General features: G+C 36.4%; 1 pseudogene; it reads right to left on the bottom strand.

The window, feature by feature from the left end:
- Window positions 1–283: 283 nt before the first annotated feature.
- The window catches only part of LOC144372214 (olfactory receptor 14C36-like), a 35,090-nt pseudogene continuing 29,373 nt past the window's right edge, over window positions 284–6,000 (bottom strand).

Genomic DNA, 6,000 nt, shown 5'->3' with positions numbered 1-6,000 from the left:
TGATTCATAAATGTAGAATGCCCAGGAATTACGATATACTAAAACACGGATGTTATTATTTTTGTAATCATTGCACGCTACATTTTTACTTCATAATGAACAAAACCATATGCTTTTCAATTGAAAATCAGTTAATTCAAAGATTATTGAGGATTTATGACATCATGAAATTAAAAATCTATGTCAGATTAGTTAGAACACAAGTTGGCACAATTTTTAAGAAGTCAAGCAACATGTGTAAGTAGGTTATCACAATATTGATTAAAATTATACTTTTAGAAACTTAGATAATAACCACCAAGTATTTAGAGTGGGCCTTTGAATCGCAGTTATTATAGTGAAATCTGAAAGTAATTTTTATAACAATCTACAGTGGAGGAATTTGATGTTAGGATCCAGTAATATATATAAATGTTCCAATGAAGTTGATGGATATTTAGAAACTGTAATGTAATAAGTATTTAAAATGAATACAAATGACAAAGACATTTCTCTATTTACTTATAAATAAGCTAAAGGAAATATACAGCTCAGTACCTTTTTGTTTGTGTCATGGGCCAGGCTATATGGACAATGACCAAACAGACTCCATTTTACCCTGAGACTCCATGTCATGTAAGAAATGTGCCTCCCATTGGAACACTCTGCCTCTGTACCTATCAAGAGTTGCTTAGCATAGCATGCTTGGCAACATAAATTGGCAATTTTTACACAATTTAAAATTGTTCTCTCTTTGGTTCCAATTTTTCTTGGGCAGTGTACCCTCTCAGAGATTGATTGTCCAAACATTAGTAACCATTCTCTAAATTGTACTCAACTAGAGTCATTTTTGACCCATTTCCCTTCTGCTTGCTTGCTGCTATGCCAACCTGGAAAGTCCCTTGGGAAATACCAAAGTACCCATTGCATTGTTTCACTAACTGCTCAGTGTAGCTTCTGTAACATGCTTGCTTGCAGATACATCAATCCAAATGTAGTTTTGGCAGTTTTTGCTTTTAAATAACTTGAAATGCTCAGTTTTGGGGCTATTCCTTGGAGAAACAATTATGGGTGCTGTAGGGAGCAGTTGCCAGCTGGCCAGGTAAATAAAGACTCTCCAATTTGAACAAAATGGACTTTGCATGTTTCTAAGTGGGGCAGCCCATAGTGGTTTGCACATATGTAGATAAAAGAGCTATATCTGCATGTTACCTGTATACTATCTATGTGGAAGGAGATGGAGACACCTATTTAGTTACATGGAGGTGTACATAGAAATGTACACAGGCTGCTTTATATTTTCTCTATCTCCTATCTTCTGTTTATCATTTTGGTCAATCTGAAACAGGTTTCTCAGTAAAAAATTAATTAAATTCATTGTGTTTGAGGACAAACTAAAAAAATGGTTTGCTAATTTGGGAAGATATTTGAAAACTGTACTGGAAAAAAATTATAATTGGTGCCACGCATGCTAAATCCTCAGATACATAAAAAATTCAGGTTCATAATTTTACCTTATTGTTGTTCAGATTTTCTTCCTTCTGTGAGGTTCTGTAGCACTAATGTCCAGGAAGAAGAGAGGCCCCTGAAGAGACAGACCGCTCCTGGCACTCTGGAGTTAGCTGGTACATGCCTCACCACCTGAAATCAAGTGGTGTTTTCTACCTAAGGGTTACTTCATCTAATGGAAAATAATGAAGAAACATGATGCATGTCAGTGTCACAGCTGTGACTACTATGCCATGTGGAGGTGGCTGGCTCTCCTCCCTCTCCATTTGGAGGGCCTCTGCAACTGGTTTTATTCTACCCTAGAGTTGAGGGGCTGAGGTTGTGGAAGCTTCACTTCCCACATGTGGGTAGCTATCCTGAATTCTGTCCACCATGATAAAAATGGGTGGCACCCACTCCATGCTCTGGGGTACAGGGAGGAAGCACTCATTACTTTATTTGATATGTTTGTATTTCAGCCATATGCAATTTTAGTTGCTCCAGTTAGAACAGTGAAGTAAATAGCACAATCTTTCCTCCTGGAGCCTGGTACTCACAAAAGATAGCATTAGTAGCTGGGATAGAAATATTCTATTATTGTAATTTTATAAAATCCAATAAAACTTGGAAATTGTAAATTGCTAAATAATTTTAGGAAAAAGTTTCTGAGAAAATAAATTAGAGTTATTGACTCAAACACTTTTTATTTACCAAGGCAGAGATCATTGAGAGGAGATGAATTCCCTGTTCATTTTGTATTTTTGTGAATAAAACTGCCATTTGCTATGTGTTCTACACTTTGAAGAGTAGGGTGGGTTGTTTCTATTTCATAAGCAACCATGTGGAGGGAGCAGCGGTCCTGGGAAATGTCCCAGTTATGGACATGCCCATGCATGCTCACACTCACACATGTGCATGTTCAGCCACACAGGGATATGCTTTGCTTTATCTATGGATAAACTATCTATCACTTGCCCATTTTTAATCAGGCTCATTGTGATTGAAGTGTAAAAGTCACTTACATTTAGAATAAAAATTCCATCAGATGCAGATTTCTCTTTCCCATCCCACAGGCAGGTTGCCTTTCCAATTTTACAATATTTTTTTTTCATATTTATATTTTTCATTTGTTTTCTCTGCATTTAGGTTCTATTTCATGAAACTGTGATCCTGTCCTGAGTCCTGGAGCTTTATCAAAGGTCTTCTTGTAGGAGTTCAATGGATTTAAGCCTCACAGTTAAGCCTTTGTGCATTTTGAGCTAAGATCCAGGATGGTATAGAGGCCCAAGTCACCCTTTTGCGGAGGTCCCAGTACCATACAGTGGAGAAGCCTGACACCCTGTTCAGTAATCTCAGCACCCTCATTGAAAATCTCCCAGCCCAGAGTGCAAGGGCTGCGGTGAGGACTCCACCTTCTGCTCTCTGCACTGTGTGAGGGATGCAGGTGCTGACTTAAATAATCTCCTTGTTATATGTTTGGAAACCTCAGTGTGAGGCTTTTAATTTTGCTCATTTCTTTTCAACACTATTTTAGCTTTGGAGAACAGTTTCATTCTACATTAATTTTGTAACAGTTTTTTTGTATCTGAAAGGAAAAGAGGAATAAAAAATTGATAATGATTTTATTGAATCTATAGAGTATTTTAGAAACTAGAGGTATTTTAATAACATTAATACTTCTTATCCACAAGATGAAACATCATTCTACTTATTTATAACTTTAATTTATTTTGACAATGCTTTTCTTATACTTTCATGTAAGAATCATTAAGATTTTGATTAAATATACTTTTTCCTTCCTGATACATAATTGAATGAAATCACTTTTTAATTTCATCTTGTGATTTGTTATTGTTAATGCAAATGATAAAATTTTGAGTGTTGAGTTTGTATCTTTAAACTTCTTTGAATTAGTTGATTTTTTGGTAAATTTTTAGGGTTTTCTACATGTAAAATGATGTCACCTCTAAACATATTTTAAGTTCTTTTTAAATTTCAATTCTTATGCCTGATTTTTTTAAATTAAATGTATTTTTTAGTGGCAAATTTGTGATATATGCAACAATTTCCTTAATTTTTGTTGTTTGTTCATTTGAGACAATTTCTTGTCATAGGTTCATAATTTTAGTTATCAGGCTTCTTTATATCAAACCACATACAGTTGAACTTTCTTCTCTGATTCTGTGTTTGTGAGCTTGCTTGTTGTGATTTTCCCACAAATGTGACCCCAGAGTCTGTACTTGGAGCCCTTAAGGACCACTCCTAAAATGCAAGAACAGTGCACTGTTTGAGTTACACTAATGCACACTCCTGGTTTAGGAAGGATGGAGCAGGACTCTGCCTTCTTCTTCTTCTTTGGGCTCTCAGTTGATACACCAGTGTACTCTCTGTCAAGGTCCTGTCTCACTTATCTAGTTACTATGCTCTTGGTGCTTTGCTGTTCAGAAGGCCACCCACGTGTGTGCTGAGCTGCTGTTCAGTGTCCCTGAGCACTATTAGGTTCTGATGTGCCTTACAATGAGATGAGCTTTGAGGGCCTGCATAACAGTGCTGACAGTGATAAGGTGCATTGAACAGCAGCTCCTCTCCCAGAAACATGCAGAGAACAGGGTGTGTGTAGTTGGTTGGTTAAAAGGCTGTGATCAGTTGCAATCAAAGCTGTCAGAGCCTAAACTGAATTTCTCATGATAGCAACGGGGCGGTGTTTACTAATCCAGCATTTGCAGTGACTTTGTAGTACTGTGAGGAGTTAGAATTGATTGACTCTATTTGAGGGTGTAGTTGAGGCCTGGTGTGGTGGTGCATGACTGTAATCCCAGTGATTTGAGAGCCTAAGGCAGGATGATAAAAAGTTCTAGGCCAGCCTGGCAATGGAGCAAGATCCTGCCTCAAGGTAAAAAATTAAAACGTCAGTGAATGTAGTTCAGTGGTGAAACACACCTGGGTTGAGGTGTAGGAAAAAGGAAACAAAAAGAGTACTTCTAAAAAGAATATTCAGAGTGGTATTTTTTCCATCTAATAGATGTATAATGAAACAACAAAATTTGCTTAGATTTCCTATATATATGCCCTTGTTGAAAACTTGTCAAAATAATTACATACATTTAGAATATTTCTGACCTGTCTGCTCTGTTCCATTTGCTTGGGTTACTGGTTTTATGCCAGTGCACACTGTAGATTGCAATGGCTTTGTAAAAATACCTTAAATGATAAAGTGGAATGCCTCCAACTTTGTTTTTCTTTCTCAGCATGGCTGTGAACATTTAAAGATTTTGTGGTTTCATACAAATTTTCAGAATTTTTTTCTATTTTTTATTACATACACATATTACCTATGTAAGTTATATATTTACCTATTTCAGGTACTTATGAGGTATATGTGTACTATGTACAAAATGATACTCATGATCAAACTTTTTGTATGTGATACCTGAAAATTTTGAGCCCATATAAGTATGTGGGGGCAGAAATAGAGTGAGGTGAGTAAATTCTGGTCAGCAACTGCCCAGCATGAAGACTGTACTCAGGGCACTGTGTACTTGACAGTTGAAGAGGGCAGATCCTAAATGTTCTCACCACAGACAAAAATAATGATAACTATGTGAAGTGGTAAGTGTGTGCTAAGGCATCTGAATGCCTCCTGCTGTTTTTCATATCTGTGTCCTCTGGGTAGAATGTAACATCCCAGTGTTCTGTTGAGCAGTAGTGCTGAGAGAAGGGACCTTGCCTTATTCCTGATCTTAGATGCACAGATTTCATCTCTCCATTGAATTTGGTGTTATCTGTGGGCTTTTTATACCTGCCTTTTACTATGTTGATGTATCATATTCCTACTTTAATGTACATTTTTATCTTGTTCAGTTTTTTTAAAAGTTTCCATATTAATTTTAATGATCATAGTTTTTGTATTAATTTTGTTAATTTGATGTATTACATTGATTGACATGGGTTAAACCATCCTTGCATGCTGTGTATAAATCCCATCTACTCAGGAGTATGGCTTTTTTTCATGTGCTGCCCAATTCAGTCTGCTAGTTTTTTTTCTTCTTCAGGATTTTGAGTTACTAGTCACTTGGGGATATTGCTCTTTTGATTTCTTTTCTTGTAATTTCCTTGGTTGTGGTTTCAGGGAGATGATTTGCTTCTCAGAATGAAGTGAGAGTGTTACCTTCTCTTCAGTTCTTCAAAAGAGTTTGAGAAAGATTGCTGTAAACTCTTCAAATATTTGTTAGAATCATCTAGTAAGTCACCTCTCTATCTCATTTCTCAAAGGAAAGAATTGGCAATCAAAGTTATCCTTCTAAGAAAATAAACTATCAATGTTTTATTTTCACATTATTTGAAAAAAATATGATAGAAAGGTAAACACTATTCTCTCACAGAAACATGGAAAGTCCTGCCTGTTCATGCTAGGACCCGAGTGCTCCTCTAGCAGCATAATTAGCCAAACATCTTAGTCCTCTCTCTTCTTTCTTGGCAGTTTACTTTTGCAACATGCTTTTGGGCACTAATTTTCTCAGTCCTTTTGACTCC

The sequence above is a fragment of the Ictidomys tridecemlineatus genome (assembly GCF_052094955.1).
Source record: "Ictidomys tridecemlineatus isolate mIctTri1 chromosome 1 unlocalized genomic scaffold, mIctTri1.hap1 SUPER_1_unloc_7, whole genome shotgun sequence".
NCBI lineage: Eukaryota > Metazoa > Chordata > Mammalia > Rodentia > Sciuridae > Ictidomys > Ictidomys tridecemlineatus.
The sequence above is the reverse complement of the archived record's forward strand: the minus strand, read 5'-3'. Positions and strand labels throughout refer to the sequence as shown.